At 43.4% G+C, this 26,626-nt stretch overlaps 1 protein-coding gene across 1 annotated transcript in view; it reads left to right on the forward strand.

Moving 5' to 3' along the window:
• The window catches only part of GMDS (GDP-mannose 4,6-dehydratase), a 1,865,819-nt gene that overhangs the window by 1,547,919 nt on the left and 291,274 nt on the right, over positions 1–26,626 (forward strand). The window lies entirely within an intron of this gene.

Consider the following 26,626-nt stretch of genomic DNA (forward strand, 5'->3'; position numbering starts at 1 on the left):
TTCTGCCCCCTCCGAAAGTCGTTTTTTCGACTTGCGGAGTAATGGTATGCGTTGTTACAACGCGGTCATTGTAACAACTGCGTTGTAATTCCTTGCAGGGTAAAGGATTTGTGGTAAACGTAGTTTACCGAATTAGTATATTGAAATATGAAATACATTTGAGTGTGGACATGTTAGTCTGTTATTTGGATTGAAAAGCATAGTGGAGGGATGTTTTGGAGCTCATAGCAGTACAATTTGGCTTGAGATGAGTAAAAGGGAGGTGGAGGGGGAAGAGTCAAAGGGAAGGGTTTAGAAAGGCTTGTTTTGGGGGATCCGAAGAGTAAAAGAGGTATGAGATGATGCAAGGAGGGGTACAGAAGGGAAGAGTCTAGAAAGGGTTATTTTGGGGATCATAGTAGTGGTAAGGGATTAGGGATAAATTAGAGAGTCGAGGTATAGAATATATTGATAGAGGTATAGGGTGAGAAATACGGTATATAAAAAGTAATACATATATAGATCCATAAGTACATGGAAATAAATAGATGCATAAAGGAAGGTAGTATATGTAGATTAAAGATGCATTAAATAAACTCCTGCTATCAAGTGTTGTTGTACTTTAAATTAATTATTTTTGTTGTTGCAATTCAATAGTGAAGCAATTGTAGATAAATAGTTATGATAAAAGATTTACTTATTTATACAGTCACTTGTATACACGTTAAAAACATAGAATAATGTAACTATCAGTAATATGTACATTTGTTAAGCAGAACTAATGAATATCTGTATATTTTTTAAAACATAATTATTCTACACGTTTATACAAAGCAATATGCATATATAGGTACATATCTATAGTACAAATAAATGTTTATATACCGGGGGATATGCTGTATATTTCTGTTTGCGTATCATGGTTTTGTGAGGAAGAGCCAATTCATAAGTAGTGTTCTGAAGATAAGGTGGTTATCCGCGGATCTTATGTTGGGGGTAAAGAGTTCCATAGTTTAGCTGCTTGGGAAGGATGTGCCACCCATGTTTGTTTTTTTGTACATTGGGATTTCGAGGTGAGGTGCCATTCTAGAGCAGAGGTTCCTTTGTTGAATGTGTTTGGTGATTTTATTCCTGGTGAAGAGCGGTCCAGTTCCATGTATCGCAAAGCAGCTTGAATGTGGATCTTCTGGCAACCGGTAACCAATGCTGGGGAGATGTGGCCTTGCGGTTTTTTATGTAAGAGTAGTCTGGCAGCCGAGTTCTGAATTAGTTCTGTTCTATTTACGGTCGCTAAAGGTGATCCGTGGTAGAGGCTATTGGCGTAATCAAGTTTGGACAAGGAAGATGGTAGCACGGACCTAGTGTCGAAATCCCTAATGGGGGGAAGATTTGTCGCAGAGTTTTTCTAGTAACAAAGCTTGATCTTGCTAGTTTGTTCACTTGCGCATTCAATGATAGCTTGGCGTCCATGGTCATTCTGATGTTTCTTACTTCCTTCGATACTTTAGTTGGTGTTCCCAGATAATCAGGCCACGAGGTGAGGGGGCCATAATGTTTCCAATCGCCACCCATGGGTATTTCTGTTTTGGAAGCATTCAATTTGAGAGGCTCCACGTCATCCACTGATCCACGGCTCTGAGACAACTGAAATTTGGCGAGAATCCAATGTCTTTGGGGCATTCCAGTTGAAGGAGTATTTGTGTGTCATCTGTATAGTTATATACACAAGAGTATCCAGTAGCTACAATTGGAGCTTATTCAAAACCTAGCCAGTGGAATCAATTCATGGGCTTGTGTGATTTATTTCACAATTATTTTTTTCATAAATTCATTAACATTCCAATCATGCAAAACATTAAGGGCAACACAAACTGATGACATTTTTCAACAAACGTGAATTACATGAACAAATAACACATATAAACAATCATTTACAAATGTGTATAATACATTGGCAATAATATGTGCAGTTAGAGAAACAAAGAAAGGTAATCAAAGCAACAGTCCATAAATCAAAAGTAGCAATCAGGCTGAGTGGCAAGTCAAAACTTGCAAATCACTGTACTTTCTCCTGCCTGTATGCACAGCTCTGGGGATCCTATGAATCAAGTTTAGGGTAACTTGGGAGGGAAATTAATTGAACCTTCTCCCTAAGTCATCGAGGTTACCTTTTCCCAGACGCTGTCTTCAATGCGTTTCCACCCCCAACATCATTGAGGGGTTTTCATCAGGACTTGGACGTGGTGATGTCTTTTATAATTGTTGGAGGATGCTCGGTAGTGTTCAGAAATTGCTGGCCCTGGATTTAATGGGGAAGCCTGCATCAATGGCGATTCTTGGATATGTAAATTGGAGCCAACAGTCGCTGTCTCAGTTCAGTTGAAATGCTTTTTGGTCAGATGTGAAAACGCGGTCATATCGGCAGGTGCCTGCAGGCAGGAGAAAGTACAGTGGTTTGCAAGTTTTGACTTGCCACTCCGCCTGATTGCTACTTTTGATTTATGGACTGGTGCTTTGATTACCTTTCTTTGTTTCTGTAACTGCACATATTATTGCCGATGTATTATACACATTTGTAAATTATTGTTTATATGTGTTATTTATGTAATTCACATGTTTGTTGGAAAATTTCATCAGTTTGTGTTGCCCTTGAATGTTAATGAACTTATGAAAAAAAATCGAAAATTGTGAAATAAATCACACGAGCCCATGAATTGATTCCACTGGCTCAGTTTTGAATAAGCTCTAATTGTAGCTACTGGATACTCTTATGTATATAACTATTGGTGGTCCCATCCAGCTAGCTTAGGACCCAAGCCTCCTTTAGGTTTCAAATCTGTATAGTTATAGAACGTGAGGTGAAATTGATTGATCAGTGCCAGTAATGACTTCATGTAGATGTTGAAAAGCATGGGTGAGATGATAGAGCCTTGAGAGATGATAGAGCTTTAAGGGACACCTGCTTTTGTGAAGTACGATTTGGACGAGAAAGGGGGGGTATGGATGAAATTAGTTCTGTCGCGAAGGTAGGCTGCGATCCAGTCTAGAGCAGTTCCTTCTATGCTGGCTTCATAGAGTCTTTGTATCTGTGTGTAATGGTCAACTGTTTCAAAGGCAGCCAAGAGGTCCAAGAGAAGTAGCGCAGTAACCCCATTGCAGTCAACTGTGTTCTTCAGGTCACCCCAAATTGCAAGGAGGGCATATTCTGTGCCACCTCCTGGACGGAATCCTGTTTAGAAGTCTGAAATTATGGAATTATCTTCAATCAATTGTGACATTGCCTGCTTCCAGCACAGTGCATACGTTGTAAAGAAATTAAGTTTGCTAGTGTTAGCACATGCACTTGAAAGAGAGCAGGTGTGCGACATGGAGCAGTGATGTAATCTGCTGCTCTATTTTTCTCCAGAGATTTCCCCCTTACACTTGAAGGATGTATTAAATAAACTTAAAAAGATGGGGATAGACCTCGACTTCATGTACCATCTAGCGAACCTTCCAGGCCCTCTTTAGAAATGGAGGTGGAGGTACGTATTTAAAAGCAGTGCTCAGTGCTTTGAATGCACTCCTTTAGCCTTCCCTTGAAGGCAAGCATTCTCCAACTGCCCCGTATTTTAGGTATTTTTGGGACCTTTTCTGCTCTCTCCCAAACGGACACTATCTGTACACCTCCTCCTGTTTGTCATAATGTTAAGTACCCTGCGAGTACGTTTACCATACAGTGATGAAATGCTTGCTTCACGCTGCATAGGTTTAAAATGTGCACCAATGCTGTAAGTACTATAGTACACTATCTATATGAATCCGAAAAGTACTTCAAGGTGGAAATATCTAGATCAAGTCATGGATAGGGGGCATACTTTAAGGAGTGGACTGAGCTGCTGTAAAGGACCCCACAACATGTGTCCAACTGGTCACGTAATATAAAACGCTTATGCAGTGGAAAGCCGAATAAGACCGTGTTGCTCCGCCCCCCCTCCTTTTTCTATCTCGTTGGAACCACTAGCAAGAAGAGTTCAGGGCAATCTTATGTAGGAATAACTTTAGGGAATGCCTCACATTAAAGATCGTTGTACATGGGCGTCATTCTGTTGCTACTGTGGGATATGCACAAGGTCACAGTGGGAGTCCTCTGTGTCCTGAACAGGTTTGGTGATCAATCTGGCCTAAGGGTGAACTGGATCAAATCCAGCGAGTTCCAAGTGATTGCACCGCATGAAGAAGACTGGGTTTTAGTGCTTGGGACTGGCTCGAAAATTTCCAAGCACACTTGGTTCAAATTGGTCTAATTCAATCCGGTTCATATGACTTTTATTACCCCTATCACAATTAATATACAAGAGCACAAGATAAATAAATGCCTTAGATGCAGAGATGAAGGAGCAGACTATTATCACAAGGTCTGAAGCTGCCCAGACTAGTAAGCAACTGGGAAAAAGTGGTGCTTTTTCAATTATGAAGGGGTGGACAGTCACGTTATGGCCTTATGGCTATGTGAAGATCTGAATTAGCGGATGCGTGTAGATATTGGGAACTCTGCATTTGGTGTGCTTGATTAACAGGAGTAATGTTGCAATTCAGATTTGTTAGCTTCTGTTTGATATGAAGGAAAAGAAACATTATTTACTCTACCCATTTCGTCAAGCACTTCAGCAGAGCTTTATGGTCTACTGTGTGGTATGCAAAAAACAATGCTCGGACGATGACAATAGCTGATTGTCCTATTTTGAATGAGAAGAGAAGTTCTTCTCATTTTAAATGACTGATTCTTGAACCAAAAACCTGTTAAGCTAAAATGTACGATTTTAAGTCATGCCATACTTTCAGAGGGCATCCCGTCACTTTTCCCAGGTTTGTCTGTAATGTGGGACTCTCATTGATGGAGATTTGAGCATCAACGTCTATTCTGTCACAGTACTAGAATAGACCTCCCACCCCTCCCCCCAATGTTCTATCAACTCGGGTGCATTCTCCCATTCATTCCACCTCAAATACTCAACCAGTTTTAGTCCACTGTAAGTTTGACTAAGCAGTCTAATTACCCCTCCACACTAGGCTCCTCTTGTTAAGCACTCCGAGAAAGGTAAAATCCTGGCTGGTGAAAGGACCACTGGTTTTAAAGAGACCTCTCTCCTATCCTTAAAAAAAGCCCCCTTATGCCTACCTATCAAGATCAAATTCAAACTCCCTTGTCCTGTCTACAATTACATTTTATAGCTTGAGCTGTTTGCTGCTAAACTATCACTTTCTCAACATCCCCATGAAGGTTTGTGGCTTTGACACAAGGTTCACCAAAGTTGCATCACGTCTGTAACCAGCTTCCTCTTGCCTTTAAAGACTTTCCTCGGTCAGGTAGGTCAATAAAAATATTCTCTTTATTAAATTTCACAGTCGCTACCTGTTGTTTTTGCCTCTGAATTGAACTAGAGCCTAGCAATAATTGAGTTTGTAGTGTGCACACTAAAAACTCACATCTACATAAAATGAAATTCATGTACAATATATTTGGAAGCAATTTTAGAAAGTGATAAAGTAATCACAAGATCTGTTATTAATTCATCCATAATATCTAACCAGCTTGGACAGAAAAGTGCCACATATTTTAAGCTTCAATATGTAATGTCTACTTATGACTTCATCCAATGCCATTAAACATTCCTCTGGTGTCCCACTGCCTTTATCTGACATTTCAGGCTTATCTACGAGCACAAGGAGACACCAACCTAATCAGTTTATAAACTGAAGACTGATTACTGCCGAGGGGACTACTGACCTAAAAAAAATTACGAAAGTGTGGGGTAATGTTTTAGAGAAAGTGAATTGATGAATGCCCCTTATGCTTGAAGAATGCAGTCCCCGTTGCACTTTCAAAGTTTATTAAAATCATGCACTTTCACCTCAGCTTAAACAGCCACTTATTGGGCAAGTTTCATATTTACTTTTCTTCTGGACTATTATTGAAATCTAGGAGTGGCAACCACATTGCAATGTCACCTTTTACTTAAAACCTATTGGAAACGCTGGGCACAAGTTCCCCAACATCAAGGCTCTTCGTTATGTAATTCTGCTGTCTGACTTAATAGAAACTGTTAGACTCCAAACCTGTCTACTAGCTATTAGTAAATATTTATTTGATGCTGTTTATCGCACATTGTTTCTTAGGGTTCATATTGATAAGATCCACAGTGGAGTCCCTTCGGGTTTTATTCTCTTTCATCTGCTATTTAACAAGAGTTAAGTCGGTGCCTGACTTCTTAACATCCCAAATTGGAGCTTCAAAAAAATGACGCTGTCAAAATGTTGCTTTGTCCTAAGCACTTTACTATTACTTATGGACATTACTTTACAAATAATTGTGGGAAAGTGGATTATTTTTTGGGTTGGACCAGTGCTCACCTCAAAGTAGAATGCCACTAACTGCTAGATTTCACCAAATAAAAATAAAAATAAACATGTTCTCAATGCCTGGTAACACGACACAAAGTAGTCCCATCAAAGGCCCTGTGTAAAGCATTTAAGCTGTGCATAGACAATATAAAAAGCAAAACGTCACACAAAACACAATATAACACCACAACCAATTTTAAGATAGAGAGAAAGAAAAATTGATTGATTAAAATAAGACCAAAATGACAAAAATGTAACAAGGGGAACCAATATATAATTTTTTTTTTAAGTTACGTGGAAATAGCCCCAGAAAGCACAAAGCACCAATGATCATCTATGTTAGCAGTAGATCGGGACCTTGAAGTGATTTGAAGCCAACCTTGATGGTCGGCTACAAGTGGATTGGTCTGGGTGAAAGCCTTGAAGTGAGAAAAGTTTGGAAAAGTTTCTAAGTCCTACTCCAAATAGAGACTTTGTCATTTTTTTTTATTTAAAAAAAGGTTTTCTTCCCCTGGAACAATTCTGAAATCATAGCCATCACCATGGAAATGCCGGTTGGATACCTGCTGCAGGTTGGTTCAGCTAAGGGTCTGGGCTCTGTTGAGGTTTTAGCTCCAAAAAGTGTCTAAGTCCCAAAGCTCAAAGGTGCTTTGTAGTTTTTTCAAAGATGCTAGATCCGTTCAGAGTGATGAATCTAAAACTTAACCCGACATTGTGAAACTGCAGTTCGGGTACTTTTTGCGGTAATTTACCTTGGCTGTGGAACAAAAGTTTTTTAACGTTTCCAAACTTATTCCTGGTGCCCAAGTAATCGCATGATTATATTTCCAGGTACTCAGGGACTCTCAAGGTGCCAGGCAGAGGGTACCAGCAGCGCCCAGTCCACGTTCCAGTTGCAACTAGTCATCTGGGAATTGTAGCGCAAAGACCTTGAAACCTTTTGTGTCCCTGCAGCCACTTAGGTTGTCAGCCTGTTAGACCTTGGAATCCACTTCTTTGTCCTGGGTACAAGGGGTGTGGAGGGGAGTGAGAAGGTCCAATTTTTCAGATCTTCTTTAGGTGCACTGGCAGAATATTCAGTCCTTCTGTGATCGTCTGCAGGTCTGGAAAGTGTTTTAAAGAGGTTTCCTGGGGACGCCATATATATGTCTGGCAACAGTAGTGTGTGGGATTGACTCCTGGCCACTCCCTAACCACTGGGGTAAAAGTTCCAGGGCGCTACCCTACCCACTTTTTCATTAGTTCTTGTTTACCTTGCTCAAACAGGCACACAATACCACATGCCAGGGCATTTTCAAGATGGTGAAAGTCTTTGTCCACACTAAACTTGCGCTCTGAGGGTTATGGGTGTGTAAGGCAGTGCACCATGGTAATCCCCAGTCTCCTCCCTCATCTGACACTAAAATCCAATTTGAAGCATGTCCTGCATACACAGCAAACTGGGATATAGAAGTCCAGTAGGACATAGGCAGGGTCCTACATCACCCAGACAGTGGTTACACCAACATTGTCCTAGCATCCTGTTGGCTTCCTTTCAAGTGTGTCAGAGCATTGTATGTGGCTCAAACAGACCTGTCAGGCAGGATTTGACACTGTGGTGTCACAAGGGTGCCCAAAGACACCGCCCTGTATATTCTGCTGAGCTCCGATAAGTCATCTCTGACCATTCACGCCAACTTAATGTGTAGCTCTAGGAGGAATTTAACTCCTCGTTGACACCTCATTAAGACCAAGTATTAGGCTGGGCAGTTGCTTGAGAAATAATGCAAATTAGCATCCAGCATCTTCGGGCAGGGTAAACGTAACTTTCTAAAAGTTCAATTTTCCAGATACTTAATAAAAATCAAACTTTACCATTTGACTGGATTTTTATTAAATATAAAAATAAGTCATTGACATGAGTCAATATTTAGTACTGGTCAAAATTATAGTTTAAAGTGTATAAGCTATACTTTGACATTTCGACCAGTGACAGTGTCATTTGGCCTACTCACTGGGAAAGCTTGCTATTTCTAATGTCACACGTGTAAACTCCTAAATATTATACACTCTACCTTGTGGGCAGCAAGGTGCGCTTAAGGTAGACATATTTAAAATCAGTTTTTATTACCTGTCAATAAAATTATTTTGACAGGCTTGTGAAGGAGGGTTTGTGATGCTGTTATGCCACGAGGGATATGCCTGAAGCCATGTTTTTACTGCCACTATAGCAGATGACACAATAGGTACTACAGTCCACAAGTGGCATTTAACTTTCCATGCCAAGAATGTATTTCTGCACGCTATGCTATTGCCTTATGGGAAAGTCCAATGGGCCATTCGGGGTTTAAGCCAATTAAGATATGTTTTAGGCATCAGGGCACATACACTGGGCACTGCATAGTAGTTGTCCCAGTGTGAGAGTTCAAAATTAGCAGCAGGTGAATCCACCCCAAAAAATTAAAAACCGAGGGTCACCACCCAAAAAGGGGCCACATTAATATTGTACTGTCATAATGTCAAGGTAACTTATTGTAACTCTTTATTACTCATCATGGTGTGACGTGGGGAAGAAGCTCATTATGAGAGCGAGTAACACGGAGCGAAGAGCGGGGAAGAAAAATCCACTTGGGAGATATTTACAAAATACTTGCACACTTGTGGAGTGCATAAGAGAAAAGAAAAAAGTAGTTCCCTAAAAGTAAATTGGTAATGCTCCAGGGGCGGGACATACACAAGATTGGCAAGCGGTGCCATCGTATAGGTAGCAGACAAGCTAGCAACAGTAAAGCCAGCTAATTGTAAGAACTGAGCAGGGTACACGCCCCTCTATGTTTTTGGTAAGCCCACAATACATCTTCCACAACCAGACAGTTGTCTGGTAGGTTAGACTTCAATATATCCAATCACTAACTTAAATGGATCTGTGACTTTATGTTCCAAACATGCACAGAGTAAACCGTTGGTGCCTACTCACATTACACAGACCAATACCCTTATCTCTCCAAAATGCTTATCTCTGCATGTGCTTCTGAGACAAGGAAGTACTGCTTCAGTGCCATACAAGTAATTGCAACGTGCTATTTAAATGCAGAGACAGTGATCTGGCACTGTGCGCAGAAATTGTAAATATGTTTCCATGGACAGAAAATAGAATTATCCTTCTGGAAGAGTTATCAATGTCCTTGCTTGGGAGTACAGAACTGTATCCATCACTCTCATTCATGGAACATACAGCTGGAGGGAGAGGGGTTGGGGCAAGATGGAGTGTGGTTAGCTGGTCCGCTCCCCCTATCCTCCCTGAATGGTCAGCGGCTGGTTGGACTGGTCACCCGAACGTTGGAGTTAGCGTGTGAGATAGTGGACGCTGCTCGCAATTGATTTTCGGTTAACAGAGACGTGTATGTGCAGTGAAAGAGCTGGGTTATCTCGACGGACGCAGAGGAAAGCTCCACGGATTATGGCCGCAAGGAGTGGAAAAACTGTTCTCCAGTATTAGGGGTGTCTTTCATAGATTCACATGCTTGAATATTCCCCGTCGTCGAAGTGGGAGTCCCACGGTACATAAAATAGCAGTAATATATGTATACATAAGTAAAATTATAATTATACAATACATATAACATAAAATATATATAGATATATATAAAATACAATAAACTCAAAAGTACCATAGAACTGAATAGGCCCATAGAAAGCATAAGGGAGAAACTCAACTTAGTAACATATCCATGTCATTATGTCTTGGTCCATATTCCAGCCAATCAGGCTGCAGCTCCCTCTAGAACCTTCTCCTCAGAAGCTCAAGACCTCAGATTTTCTACTGCACGTCGTGTGAAGGGAGTCTCCCTGAGCTCTGCTCAGTTTTCATCTTCAACTAGCTGTTATTTCTTCAAAATGTCTTCAAATAAGAAATCTTTGTTCAAAGCCTGCCCTTCTTGTGGCAAACTGCGTCTTTTCCATGAGGATCCTCACAGTAAATGCATTTACTGTCTCTACCCAGACCACGAGGTTAAGAACTGCAAGTACTGTCGCACTTTTCCTCCCAAGACTCTGAGAGATAGAGAGGCCCGTCTCCTTCTGTGGCTACAGAAGTTGAAGACTTCAGAGTCTGTGGTGTCTGATGTGGAAAGTTTTTCCTCAAGTGTTTCCAGGTCCTCTCAGAAGCGTGGGTCTGAAATTGAGCTTCCATCTCCTTTTCTTAAGAAAAGTAGACTATTGGAATCCTCCAGGACTGTTTCCCCACAGCATTTGCTTCAGGGCACGTCTACGGGACCTAGTTCTCTGACGTCTGCGCCCACAGCCATGCCTTCCACAAAAAAATCTGGCATAGGCTCGTCGACGGGCTCGTCGACGCGCCCGTCGACGTCTTCAACGACGACCTGTTCTATTTCATCCTCTGCGGCGTCGACGACGATCACCTCGTCGACGGCAGCCCAAGAAATGAGACCCGTGACGTCCATTATTAAGATCTCGTTGACGAGTGTCAAGTCAATTCCGTCGACGAAGAAATCATCGTCGACGCTTCCCTCGTCGACGCGAACACCGTCGACGGTCCCAACGTCGACGCGAATATCGACGTCGAAGACCAAGTCATCAATTAGAAGCTCGTCGACGGCGCCCCCGTCGACGGCCCCCCCGTCGACGGCCGTATCATTGGCGTCGACGGCTATCTCGTCGACGGGATCTTCGTCGACGACGTTCAAAATTCCGATTTCGGCGACGGCACCGTCGACGACTCCGTCGACGGGTAGGACGTCTTCGTCGACGATGGGAAAATCTTCATTTTCAACTCCTCAGGTTGGTCAGCCTACTCCTGCTGTTGCTTCAACGGGCTCGTCGACGTCTCGTCCTCCTCCGACCTCAGCTACCATTTACACTGTGGTTACTGCTTCTTCCTTGAAAACGGTCCCTCTCATCCAACTAAGTCCTATAAGGAGTGGTGCTCGTCTTCCAGATAAATTATTTCAATCCGGTGGAGAGGATTCCGACCACGAATCTGAGGTGGAACAACTGTTTGCACAGGCATCAAGTCCATCTGATTTAAACATTAAGTGCCAGGAGTACAGTGATGAGGGTGACGAAGAGGAATACGTCGAAGATGGGAATGATTTATTTCCTGTTGACGGAACAGAGACTGTAACTTCAGAACCAGTTACACAAATTCCTTACTCTTTAGTCAAAAATTTGCAACACATGCTGGATGATTTTAACCGCAGGTTTCCTCCATCTACACCTGCCTCCCCGGCATTACCTCCTGCTCCCCAGCCTCAACTACCAGCTCCACAAACACCTGCTACGGTTCCACCCGCGTCTCCGGGAGGAACTCGCCCTGACACTGACAATGAAGATCCCGCTCCTCAAGACACTGATGTCGACGATGACGTCGACATGAATGAGTGGGACGATTACAGAGCACAAACACCTTCCACTCCGCCCACTTCACCTCTTGCATCTCCTCCAGTGGACATTGCAAACTTCCATAATTTAATGGTCCGAGCTGCGAAATGCTTTCATCTCACTGTAGAGAAACAGCAACATGAGAGTGAATGCTTCCTGTATGATTTTAAGGACATTTCACAAAGACAATCACACACAATTCCAATTATTGACTTTATTTGGGCGGAAGGCCTTAAACTTATGGAACGTCCTAATTCAGTACCTGCAGTCTTACCCAGGTTGGACAAGAAATACAAGGCTCCAGCGTCCGCTCCAGCCTGCTTGGTATCCCAACCAAAAGCAGACTCAGTTATTACACAGGCAGCACAATAAAGATCTCGTAATCCGGCAACACCAATCACATCTCCTCCTGATCAGGAAGGCCGCAAACTGGATTCTATTGGGAAAAAGTTTACAACAATGGCAGCCACTACTGTCAGAGCGGCTAATACTTTAGCTATTCTGGGCCGTTACGACCGCCAGATGTGGTCCGAGATTGCCGCATTGCTTCCTCAGATGTCTGAGGCCATCCGTGCAGAAGCACAGGCCATTATCCAGGAGGGAGAGGTCATCTCATCTGAAATTATCGAATGCGCCCTCGATATTTCATCCACGGGCTTTCGCCAATTAGCTGGAGCTGCAGTCCTGAGGCGTCAAGGCTGGTTAAAATCTACGACTTTTCGTCCTGAAGTCCAAGCGAAGGTCCTTGATTTGCCGTACGATGGAGAGTCTTTGTTTGGCAAACATGTGGACGATGCTCTTGAAGCAATCAAAAAGGACACTGACACTGCAAGGTCCTTGGCTACTCTCCAATATAAGAAGCGGCCCTTTCGGGGAGCTCGAGGTAGAGGTGGAGGCTCCTCTACTTTTCGTGGATCAGGTCAGTATCACTCATACAATACCTACAGCGATAACCGGCAGAGAGGTTCATACCAAAACCAAAATCGACAGTCTTCCTCCAGACCATACCAGAGGAAAACAAATTATAGAGGTGGTGCAAACAACAAAAAACAGTGACAGTTTCGGTTCCTTTCGTCTGCCGACTGCGCATCTTGGAGGTCGCATCTCAAAATTCATTTGCAAATGGTCAAAAATCACCTCCGACCAATGGGTCCTGGACGTTGTTTCCAAAGGCCATACCCTGGAGTTCACAAAATTTCCTCCCACTCGTCCACCTTCGGGTCCTCCCTCTCCTCACCTCAAAGAACTTTTGGCCCAGGTGAAATTAATGATCCAGAAAGGAGCCATCGAGATAGTGCCGCTAGATCAACGCGGCAAGGGATTCTATTCCCGCTTTTTCTTAGTAAAGAAAAAGTCGGGAGAATGGCGTCCGATTTTGGATTTGCGGGCCCTAAACAAATTCATCCTTTCCAAAACTTTTCAAATGTTAACTCTGCTCCAAATCCTAAATTACCTCAATCCAGGGGAATTCTTCTCAACAATAGACCTCCAGGACGCATACTTCCATGTGCTAATTCACCCCAGACACAGGAAGTATCTGCGCTTCACAGTCGGACACCTGCACTTCCAATTCAAGGTCCTACCATTCGGCCTACGTTCAGCACCGAGGGTCTTTACCAAGATCATGGCCCCGGTAGCTGCCTTTCTACGCCTACAAGGCATACAATTCTATCCTTACCTGGACGACTGTCTCATAAAAGCTCCGAATCTTCAACTGGCAATCCAGCATACACAGTCTTGCCTCTCCCTGTTTCAAGACTTGGGTCTTTCCATCAATTGCCAGAAGTCACATTTTCGCCCATCTCAGCGGCGAGATTTTCTAGGAGCCTTGCTAGATTCTCATCTGGGAATGATCTTGGTCTCCCAGGAACGACAAGACCGTATGCTCAAGTTGGTACGGTCACTCCAGTCAAAACTGTACGTTTCAGTCCGGATGTTGAAATCATTCCTCGGCATGGCCTCTTCTGCAATACAGTTGATCCCTCACTGCAGACTACATATGAGGGTCATCCAAGAAGAATTGGACAAGCAGTGTAAACAGATCTTAGGATCTTTCAACGACAGGATCCTTCTCACGCCCGCATCTTACGGGCTCTGAAGTGGTGGGCTCATCCTCCAAACATCTCAAAGGGTCGGTCTTTTCAAGACACTACTCCAACTCTGACGCTTACGACCGATGCATCCCTGGAGGGTTGGGGTGCACATATCGAAGGCCTATCAGTACAGGGAAAATGGACTGCGGTCCAGCGCACTTGGCACATAAACCGCCTGGAGCTTCTGGCGATCTTCCTTGCCCTAAAGTCTTTTCAAAGGATTGTTCAAGGTCAATCTCTGCTGGTGAGGACAGACAACACCACCAGCATGCATTACCTGAACAAACAGGGCGGCACCAGTCCCTTTTGCTTTCCCAACAAGCACAGGAGATCTGGAACTGGGCGATTTGTCATCAAATTCATCTCACAGCCATCCATGTGCCGGGTGTTTCCAATGTTCTGGCAGATTCACTCAGCAGATCGTTCTCGGACAATCACGAGTGGGAACTCAATCAACCAACTCTCGAGTTCATCTTCCGCCAGTGGGGCCAGCCGCAAATGGATCTTTTTGCGACTATCACCAACAGGAAATGCCAACGTTTTGCAAGTCTTCATCCCCACAGAGAGTCGAGCGGAAATGCATTTTCGATCAGCTGGTTGAACGCATTCAGCTACGCTTTTCCTACGCTTCCTCTAATTCCACGCCTACTACACAGAATGAGGCTTCAACCCTGCCACATCATCCTGATTGCACCCAAATGGCCGCGGCGCCCATGGTTCTCGGATCTGCTCTTGTTCTCCCAGAACGAGCCAATTCTGCTTCATCCACTGCCTCACCTCCTCACTATGCAGCAGGGGCAGATTTGCCATCCGGATCCGGCATACCTCCAACTTCATGCCTGGAACCTCAACACCATGAATTTGCGCGTCTAGCCATCGACACTGACTGTAGGGAGGTGTTGGCGCACGCCCATGCCCCTTCCACCATTAAAACCTATCAGTTGAAGTGGAAGCGTTTCTGTGTCTGGTGTCACACCAAAGCCTTGGATCCGATGACCGCCAAACCTGAACAAATCCTGCCTTTCTTCCTATCCCTTGCAAAGTCAGGACTTTCCCACTCCACTCTAAAAGTCTTTTTGGCGGCTCTCTCCCGCTTCCGCCATGACGGTTCGACTTCACTGTATTCTTCTAGAATCATCCAACAATTTTTCAAAGGTCTCTTCCGTATGTTTCCACCCATTCGGCGTCCTCCGCCTGCTTGGCGCCTGAATCTGGTTTTGTCTCAGCTCCTCCTACCTCCTTTTGAACCCATCCACTCAGCAAGCTTGAAATTCCTCACGTGGAAAGTTGCCCTATTACTCGCCTTGACATCATCTAGGCGTGTCGGTGACATTCAGGCATTCACGATTTAGCCTCCTTTTCTTCAGTTTTCAAAAGACACTGTTACATTACGTACTAATCCAACATTTATTCCGAAAGTTCCCAGTGATTTCCATCTAAACGAACCAATCATTTTGAGGACTTTCTTTCCTAATCCACAAACTCCTGCGGAACGTTCATTACATTCCCTGGATGTGAAACGTTGCCTTAAATTTTACATTCAGCGCACTGCACCCATCAGGAAATCTGATCAACTGTTCGTGGCCTTACGGCCCGATCTGCAAAGGACAACCTGTTACCAAACAAACTATTACTAGGTGGATTTCCTCCACCATTGCTTTTTGTCATCAACGGGCTGGCAAGCCTCTTCCAGCTTCAGTACGTGCTCATTCCACTAGAGCTGTGTCGGCCTCTACTGCCCTCTTTGCGGGGGTACCTCTACGACACATTTGCAGAGCTGCTACGTGGTCGAGCAGCCATACTTTTACGAAGCACTACTGCCTGCAGTCGACAGACGCCGCTGATGCAGCAGTCGGACAAGCGGTGCTGCGGAATCTTTTCCAGTAAAGGTGAGCCTCTGTTGCTACCCGCCTCCAGTCATAAAGGTTTTTTCCTCTTATGTTTATATGTATATATATATATATATATATTTTTTTTTACTATATGTTTCAATTTACTGTTACCTTTATGACTTATTTGGTGTTTACTGCTTTCTACTCTTATTCAAGCATGTGAATCTATGAAAGACACCCCTAATACTGGAGAAGAACATAAGTTACTTACCTGTAAACTGTGGTTCTCCAGTATTGGTGTCTTTCATAGATTCACATGCGACCCTCCCATCCTCCCCTCAGAGGCTCTCTTCTCCTCAGGCACTTTTGGTTACTCTGTGCTACGAAAATCTGAGGTCTTGAGCTTCTGAGGAGAAGGTTCTAGAGGGAGCTGCAGCCTGATTGGCTGGAATATGGACCAAGACATAATGACATGGATATGTTACTAAGTTGAGTTTCTCCCTTAGGCTTTCTATGGGCCTATTCAGTTCTATGGTACTTTTGAGTTTATTGTATGTTATATATATCTATATATATTTTATGTTATATGTATTGTATAATTATAATTTTACTTATGTATACATATATTACTGCTATTTTATGTACTGTGGGACTCCCACTTCGATGACGGGGAATATTCAAGCATGTGAATCTATGAAAGACACCAATACTGGAGAACCACAGTTTACAGGTAAGTAACTTATGTTCTTACGGCTCGCGTCAGAGTCCGTGGCTCTACCTGGGGCGACCCTGCTCCCGCTGCATTACCCAGTATAAACAAGGTAAACAAGAGCGGGAGCATCAGCAAAACCAAACCAAGCAATGGACCGTGACGGATAGAGGAGCCCAGAAAGATCAAGGAAATAAGAAAATGCTGGGGAAATCCGGTCGGCGGACGGATGAGGACCCGGCACAGCCCACTCTCACCACGATGTTTGGTAATCAGCCTGCACCAGAGTTTACAAGTAAGGAGCAAACTGTTACTCAGACTGAGACAATATCTGGGGCAGAGAGCGCGCATTGTGGGGAAGTGGGCGCAGAAGAAACAGGCCTGATAAGAAACAATTTACCCATGGGGAATCCACCCCTTGGCCTAGAGGAGGGTGCAGGTGCTACCGGCAATGCCGAGAGAGTCAATGACCACCAGGATGGCACAAATTTAATAAATAAAAACGAAGACAAAATAGCCACCCCAAAGAGTGAAATGCTGCCGCAAAAGCCTGGAAGTGAGCTGGGCGCAAAAGAAAACCTGGTAAAAAGAGGCGCGGCAAGAGTGGGGCACCAGAACAGAGAGGAATTTTCACCCGATGGGATAGAAGATTCATTTTTCTCTCTCACTGACGAATCTGATCCCTCCGGAAAAGATTACATTTCCTCGAATAGTAGTGAAGGAGACCTGGAAACAGATGACTCGACATCAGGGGACCACCTACAAGCAACTCAGAGGAAAAAGAGCTTAGGAGATCATAGAAGGAAAGAAGGCCAGAGATGGCAAGTGGGGAGACAACTCAAGTGGGATTATTCAGATACACGAACATTACCGGCCCAAGAGGTGATGGAGGGTGCAAATGAGATGGCTGAGCCATCACTATCTACAATACTGAATTCAATTCAACAGATGCAGAAGGAAGCAAAGGAATATGGGCGCAGGGCCAGAATTGCTAATACAAAAGTACAAGCCGGAATTAGGAAAATAAATAAAAAATATGGGGATTTGGCGAAAAGGCTGACAATGGTTGAAACACAGACGGAGGTCCTCGAAGGGGAGGTTGTGGCACCAAAGGAACAAAACCCAGGACAGAATGGAACTTTACCCGATGTCATGCTCAAGCTCGAGGAGCAAGAAAATAGACAGCGGAGAGACAGCCTGTGATTTTGGGGGGTTCCAGAGGGGGTGGAGGGAAGCAGCCCTAGGCTATATATCGTGAACCTGCTGAAGAATACCTTTCCGGATCAAGTCCAATTGGATTGGAACAACGAGATACAAAGGGCCCATCGAGTACCCCTAATGACGCGGAAGCAGCCCTAAGATCGACCAAGGGCTTTTTTAAAGTGTTGTTTGGTGATTACTTACTGCGTCAACTGGTGTATGATCAAGCTCGACCTAATTCCCCAAAGACGCATGATGGGGTCTCCTTCTTCACTAAACCGGATGTTGCCCATATGACGGTGGAATGACGGTGGAGGCTCAGACAATTGATAACACCTTTTCAGAAAACAGGGGCTGAGGCGTTCTTACAGAACCCGGCCAGACTTTAAGTAAAATACAGGGGAATCACTTGAGTGTTTGCTACAAAAATTCTGGCCAAGGGGTATCTAAATGAGATAATTAAGGCAGGTAAAGGTGTGGAGAGCACGAAGACGGGAGGCCAGTAGGTTTCTGAGGCTATGGTTCAAAGGAGAGAGGAAAAAACACTTGATTTTTTTTTTTTTTTTTTTTTTGTATTTCTAACAGAGGGGATGGCGGGGCAGTTCATCAAACGCACATCATTCAGGCTCTGCCTGATTGCCTAGGTTTTTGAGGCGGGAGGGGCGCTCGGGAGAGACGAGGTGAAGAAGGGGGGAGGGAAGGGGTGGACACAAGATTGATGGGGGATGGGCACTTGGGTTAGGAAGGACACACATGGACACCGCTAGGGAGTAAATGAAAAAAACAAGTTCCTACTGTATGGTTCTGATATTATTAAGATACATGAATAAGCTAAGGATTGTATCAATAAATATCTGTGGTTTGAATGATAGCAGGAAAAGGCAAATGGTTTACCATGGGTTGAAATTACTACAAGCTGATATTCTTTGTCTTCAAGAGACCCATGTGGAAGGAAGTCAAAAAGATTTGTTAAAACATTTGGGGTATAGTGTTATAGGAGCAACATCGCAGGGTGCATGGAATCGGGGGGTTGAAATTTTATTCCGTAGCAAAAATATCCAGCTCTCAACAGTAAAGGTAGACACAGCTGGGCGATGGGTCATAGCCAGTTGTAGCGCACCCGACTCTCCTAAATTTACTTTATGCTCCCGATATGGGAGCAATATTGATGACCGTGCCTTACTGGGGTGGCTCTCAAATGAATTGGCGCATTGGGAACTACCTATAGTGGTGTGTGGTGATTTTAATAGTAATCATTATAGTGACTGGAAATTGGGGAACCATACACTGGCAAAAAGCCTAAAGTCTATCAGGCTCTATGTAATATGTGCCAGCAGTATGGGCTGTGTGATATCTGGGGAGAATCAAGACCGCAAGACGATGGGTATACATATTGCTCTGCGCCCCATAGGAAACATGTGAAGCTGGGCTATTTTTTTGTTTCATATGTGATCAGACAGAAGAGTACAATTGAAAAAGCTCCTAGATATCTTTCAGACCACAGCCCACTAGTGCTGAAGATACAGGGCTGGGTGGATCAGGCAAAACCATGTTCATCATGGACGTTTGAAAGAGCATTATTGGTGGATGAGATCTACCTAGAGCACATGAGGAAGTGGATTCTGGAGTTTTTGGAAAGGAATCTTGGGTCGGCCGCCCTGAACATAGTATGAGATACATTAAAAGCTGGTGTACGAGAGGGGAAACAACGCAATATGCATGGAGGAAAAATAAAATCGAGAAAGTTGAATTACAGAATTTGCAAAATGGGTTGATTTAAGCTGAATGTAATTTAGTTAAGGTTTTACAACAGAATGGAGATCTAGAAACTGCCAGTCTAGGGTTGGCTAAAAGTAAAACTTTAATAGGGGAGAAATTGCTAAAAAAAAAGCAGTGGATAAGGCTACAACCTACCGCGAAGAGATGTACGCATGCAGTGAAAGAGTGGGGTACTTCTTTGCGGTAAGAACAAGGCAGGAAGCTACCCGGAATGAAATTAAAGCAATTAAAGATCCTGTTGAGGGATTGAGAACAAACGCTGGGGAAATTCAAACTGCATTCTGTGCATTTTACCGGGCCCTTTATACAGAAAATCAGGAGGGGGCGTACTGAGGGCAGAACAGATAGAGCAATATTTAACTCTCCCTGCGGAGGCTCTCTTGACAGGAGAAGAAAGGGATCAGTTAGATCGACCTTTAGAATGGGAGGAAATGGTAAATGCTCTTGCTGATCTACCAAATGGAAAAGTGACCGGGCCAGATCTAAAACCCACCAAATTTTACAAGGTCTTCTACGAGCAGCTAAGAGACGCTATGATGGCTTTGTTTGTACAAATTATAGAGGAGGCAGATCCACCAGCCTCCTGGGGGATGGCAAAGATCATCATTTTTCCTAAAAAAAAGTAAACCTATGGATGAGCTAGGGTCCTACTGGCCAATCACCCTTATTAATGGGCATGTGAAGATTTACTCGAAAGTGTTGTCCTCTCATTTGGCATTGGTGAGCCATAGGATTGTTTCACAGAAGCAGCATGAGTTTTTTCCCCGGTAGAAGTACTATTGAGCATGTCCGGAAGATCATTACATTTTTTTGATGTGAAACAAGTAGCAGGAGACCCTATGGCCGCTATTTTCCTGGATGCTGAGAAGGCTTTCGATAGGATCTCCTGGCAGTTCTTGTGGACTACTATGTCTTAGAAAGGAATTGCCAGCAGTTTATTCGAGCATTAAGAGCCTTGTATAAAGATCCAGAGGCTAGAGTGCTAATGAATGGGGGTCTAACGGAAGCTTTTAAAATAACCAGAGGCACAAGGCAGGGGTGTCCCTGCTCACCGTTACTGTTTGCCATGTATATCGATCCCTTCCTGAAATATCTGGATCATGCACCGACTATTCCCACTCTGTTTGATACTGGCCCCGCAGAAAAAGTTTTAGCCTATGCTGACCATGTTGCGTTAGTCACTACACAACTAGACATGGCTATGAATGCAATTGAAATTGAGGCCCAAAGGTTTGGTTCGATATCTGAATTTGCCCTGAATAAGGAAAAAAACACAAATAGTTGTGAACAGTTTTGCCCCAAGTACCAATAAGAGTTGTGAAAAAAACAACATATCTAGGAGTTGTGATAAACGCAGAGATTGACGAGATAGTTAAAGAAAAACTCGAACCATGCGCAGCTGAAATGAAAAAATCACTTAAAAGAATGGACAACTTGCATCTTAACCTGATTGGAAGAGTAAACATAATTAAGATTATTTGCTTCCCTAAGGTTTTATATGTTTTAAGAACAATTCCCCTGATTTTTTTTTAGTTTTTGGTTTAAAAAAATTGAGAGCATCTTTTCACAGTTTATATGGGCCTATACAAGACCTAGAAGGGCAATAAAATTCTTGTACTTATCTAAGGAACGTGGAGGGCTGGTGTTACCCAACCTTAGAAAATACTGGTGGTCAGCTTCCATTGTACATATATACCCTTGTTGAATGTATCTCCCGGGGAGGAATGTTCAAATTGGAGGTATCCATATGCATATGTGTTAGAATTGGGGGTCTCTAGTTGGCACAGGTAGGTACTTGTGACAAATAGGGACCCTCTCCTCTAGTCAGAGTAAGGGGGATTACACTCCTAAAATAACCCCTGCTCACCCTCTAAGCGGCGTGGCACAAGCATTCAAGACTTATTTCAAAGGTGTTGTAAGTTAAGCATTTGTGACCACATACAGTAACGCAGTGACAACACTACAAATGGACACCACACAAGGTTTTATATAAAAAATAAGTATACCTTATATAGAGTCACCACAAGACCAATAAACGACAAAAAGAATCCACAGTATTATTAGATTTCAAGAGTTCTGGCTAAAAAGGCTGAAATCAAGGTTCTGTGCGAGTCGGTAGCCCGGACGGGCTACAGCGTTGTTGAGACTAACAGAGTCTAGCAAATCCAGTAGACCGCGTCGGTACGGGCCGACACTCAGTCACAGTACCTTTTACTTGGGGCGGCCGGCACGGATGTGCGAGCCGGTTCTGGTGATTGTCGCGGTGCAGAAAGGAAGCGTTGCAGGACGCGTTGTCCCTCGATGCGGTGCAGGCAGCGGCCCGTTGACAGAGTCGGTGGATCCAAGGCTTGCGTTGCAGGGCGGGACGGTGCTTCGATGCGGTGCTTGCAGCTTGCGGTGCGTCGAACGAGCCGGAGTTCAGGAGCTGGCGTCGATCAGTCCGGACAGCGGTGCGAGCCGGGCGGTGCGTCGCAAAGCGTGTGAGGCGGTGCCCAACTCTGGTGCAGTCACAGGACTCGAAGTCAGCAGCAGTGACCACGTCGGTCAGACCAGTTCGATTTGGTGTAGCGAGGCGTTGCACGTCGCGGTGTCCTTCCAGTCGCGGTGCAGGCTTCGGCTCGGTGACGGCGTCAGGACGGAGTCGGTGAGCGCAGAGCTTGCGTTGTTCGAGGCGGATGTTGCTTGATGTGGTGCCTACAGGACACCGGGCCGGTCACAGCTCCCTGTCTCTGTAGCCACTTGTTTCCAGCAACAATTCACAAAGGCTGGTGAAGTCCACTAGTCCTGGGACTTCGGTCAGGGGGCAACCTCTCTTCCAAGCCCTTGGAAATCTTTACACAAGTTGAAAGAAAAGTCCAAAGTTCTTTCTCCTCTCTTTGGCAGTCAGGCAACCATTGCAGGCCAATCCCACAAGCAGCACTTCAGCTTGGGAATAGTCCCTCCTCAGTTTCTTCAGGTTCCTTCTGCTCAGCAGAAGTTTTGTCTTGTAAGTCCAGAAGTGATCTAATTTCATGAGATCAGGGTCCCAATACTTATACCCCAAATTCCCTAGTTCTCTGAGGGGAGAGGGACCTGTGCCCAGTCAAAACCAGTTCTGAAGCACTGTTTACCAGACTTTTCCTTCCCTTTCACAGCACAGGGCAGGCACATCAGACGCCCCACAGGAGGAAGAGCCAGCATTGTGGAAGGCAAGTACAGTCCTGGAGCACTTTGTTGACAGTCTTCCTCCACTTCTTTCAGTGTGCGGGGCAGAAACATCAGACACACCACAGGGGGTGAAGCCAGCATTGTAGAGGGAAGGCCCAGCCCTATTCAGGTACCAGGTGCAACTCCTCCCTCCCATCTAGATGCAGATCTCCCTATTCACCACCGGGCAGCCTCAGCCTGTCTCCTGGAATTCCCCAGCCCTGTCACACACAAACCCAGACAAGGAATACACAACCTCGCAGAGGCAGGCTCAAATGCTTAGGCAAGCAAATACCTACTTTCTAAAAGTGGTATTTGCAAACACATTCTATTAAAATAAACTTTACTAAAAGATGTATTTTATTATTCTGAGTCGAGGCATACTAAACTCGAATTTATACCATGTTCTCTGAGTCTGCTAGGATTATAAAGTGTAATAATTCTAGCAGCCCATTCTGGCCTATGGAGAACAGGTAGGCTTGCAATAGTGAAAAACGAAAATAGCTGTAATTCACTATTCGGACATGCCACACACATCAGGGCTTGTCCTACCTTATACTTACAATGCACCCTGCCCTTGGACCTACCATAGGGGTGACTAATATGAAGAAAAGGGAAGGTTTAGGGCCTGGCAAATGGGTGCACTTGCCCAGTAAGCATGACAGTACCAGACTGCACGCAGGCTCTGCAATGGCAGACCTTAGACACGTTTTACAAGGCCGCTTCTGTGGGTGGCACAACCAGTGCTGCAAGCCCACTAGCAGCATTTGGATTTACACGCCCTGGGCACACTCAGTGCACTGTACTAGGGTCTGACAAGTAAACCAAACATCCAATCATGGAACCACTAATCAATACATCAATTTACAGTAGGGAGCACTCGCACTGGACAGCAGTGGCACAGTGCCCAAAGCATCTAACACCAGCAAAAACACATGAGGCAACAGCAAAAATGGAAGGGAGACCCACGCCAATGGTGTCAGGTCTAACAATATGTAAATTCACATGACGTAAGAGGGTGTCTATGGCGCCAAGTGAATTACGGATATTACAAAAGAGTGCGCTTTAAGACTCTCCTGGCGGCTTTTAGAGTTTTGTCGGCAGTACGACGGTTGGTAGCCCAAGTAAATTATTATACACCATTTGTGGAGAATGTAGAGCTGCCCAAGATTTTAAAGGATCAGTACTTCCAGAAATGGATAAGCTTCGGAACTACACAGGTTGGATACCTTTTTACATCTGAAGGGTTAAAACCATTTGAGGTAATAAAAGAGGAATTTGCACTATAGAACAGGGCCTTTTTTAAATACCTGGGGATTTCTTGTTAAAAAGGCAGGAGGGATGCAGAAATGTGAAAGTTGTGAACTAGTGGAGAAACTAAAACAACCTGAAGTACCGAAGACAAATGGACAACTGTATGTATTATTAAACACCTTTATGAAAGATGATCTGGGAAAATGTTCAGTAAAGTGGCAAGAGCTATTGGAATAACAGATGGTGATTTTCAGGAAGCATATCTTAATTCACTAGAGATTTTAATACCAGCCAATCTTCAGGCGCAATTTTATAAAACATGTTTTGAACTGTACTATTTTCCATGTCGGATGGCCAAATGGGGAGAGGGGAAAGGCACTTATTGTCCAAGCTGTGCGCTATATAAAGCAGATTCAATACATATGTTAACGACATGCCCGGAACTCTCCCCGCTCATTCGAGAAATAGAGTTTTTCCTACAGGAAAAGCTAAAGACACAGGTGGAGATTACCCCTCAGGAAATAATGCTCGGAATACATAATTTGGGTCTAAAATATGGTGGATATCTCGATTATTGAAAACCTATAGCCCCGAGAAAGCCATATATGACCGGCGGGGTATTAAAGATAGAAAGAGACGAGGAAAAATCTGGAAATGTTTATCTACTTGGAGGGAGCAGGTGGAGTAATAGCCCCCCCCCCCCTCTTCGTTTTCGGATTAAGAATTATGATGGAACGAGTCTATAGAGACCGTATATGCACTTTATGTATTATTGAATATGGAATGGAGGGGGAAGGGGATAAGTGAAATCGTGGTCGAGAACCACATTAAGCTTATCAAGAACTTAGATATGTATTCTTATTTAAATAATGCACTTTAACAATAAGGCTGTTACAATCAATTCTGGGTAAACATTCTACTTTTTTTTTTTTTTTACTTCTTTGCACATTTGCACACTTGTTCTCCGGAACATGGCACTTTGTACTTTATCAAATTAAGCTGCTATTGCGCGAATATGGGGGATTGAATAGAATGAATTTAATAAGATGAAATATAAGTATCAGCACTGTAGAGTTAGAAGAAGAATAGTATAGGATGTTAGATAATGGAGTTTTATGTAGTGTTACCTATTCTTTTAATTTTTTAGCTGATGTTGGATAAAATATGCATTTTAGGATTTTAACTTTGTAGATGATGTGTATAAAGGCATGGAGTGTAATGTTTAATGCAATATATACATACGCAAGTAATATCAAGAAAAGGACCTTTAATAGGGAAGTCTATAGTGAAGTACAATTACAAAGAGACATTGAGATAAAGCTAGAGTACTCACTTGTTTTAGGAATCCTGCTATGTCTAAGTTTGAAGGGCTTACAATAGATATAATAGTAGGTATGATTATAAAATGTCTCTTTAAGATTTGACAATGTGGGAAAATGCAGAAAAGGCTGTCATAAAAATGTATTAAGAATAAGAATCAGACAAGAGAAAGATTTTTGATAAAGGTGTCTAAGAGTGTAGGTTTGGAAAGAAGTTGACAGATGCATGGTAGATGATAAAGAGGTTTTCATAACCCGGGGTTGCCCCAAGAAATGGGACAGAAAATGGTCCAAATGGAATGCCTATCGTGGTGACATATGCATATCCCCAATGGTAGAGTTGGAATTAAGTAGGAACTTGAACAGAGATGTACACAATTAACATGATTGATTTGATGATGTGAGAAACCAATCTTTTGTAATCAGCGGATTTCTGTAATTGTTTAAACTAATAAAAAGAAATTTTTTTAAAGAAAAGTGTAGGTTTGAAAAACGTATCAGTCAATGTGTTTTTGATTGGTGGTAGCAGTGGTAGTGGTAGGGGTGGGGGATGGTGGGGGCTGCAACGTCATGGTGAAAACAGTTAAAAATGTGTGTGAGTTCTCTTGAAAGAGCTCGAACTGTCTTTGTATAAGCTCTGTCTTCTCAATAGAAAAACGTTTATATAAAAAAAAAAAAAATTTAAACGGGACATACAGCTTCATATCTATTGATCTTAAGAGAATTGAGCTTAGGTTTTCCATATCACATGAAGATACAAAAAGCATATTTTTAACATCATTGACATTATTTATTCACTTTTAAATGGTAAGGGATTGAGGTAAGCCAATTGTGTTTCGCATTACCTCTTGTCTATCTAAGATCATGTTTAATTCTCCAGAGTCGGTCCTGAAGGGCTAGATGCATGCCAGATTTTTAAGATAACTACATTTATTTAAATGAGTATGTGCAAAAAATCTGGCATGGATCCGGCCCTCCAGGGCGGACTGTGGACAACCCTAATTTAGGCTGATATGTTTACAGTAAATGTTGCCCACCTCTGCAGCCAAGCGCTGAACAGGAAGGACAAAAAACATCAGATTTGTCAAACAAATGTACACATTCAAAAGTATCCTGAAACTTCGCTTTGCTAAATTTCACAAGGCAGACTAGAGAGTTCAGTGCTTGGATTCCCTGTATAAGGTTTGAGCGCTATTAAATTAAAAATGGAAATATGTTGGGCGTTATCTGGAGGCAATAACTAATGAGGAGGATACAAGTACATTAGCACAACTTGCAGCATGGTACAGCCGCCATCTTTATTTTACAGTTTTACTTTCTCTGTGGGTCAAATATTTTCAAGAGCTTTGCAAGACAGGTTGGTGAAAGGAATAACAGCAAAGATGTGTCTGATACAAGTTAGAGGTCTGGATTACACTATTTGTATTTCAGGCAATTTATTTAAGCATGCAGTAAATCAAGCCCACTTCCCATTTAATATTAAAAGATCAGCCTGCCTAGCACTAATGTTCT

This window comes from Lissotriton helveticus, chromosome 4_1, assembly GCF_964261635.1.
Source record: "Lissotriton helveticus chromosome 4_1, aLisHel1.1, whole genome shotgun sequence".
NCBI lineage: Eukaryota > Metazoa > Chordata > Amphibia > Caudata > Salamandridae > Lissotriton > Lissotriton helveticus.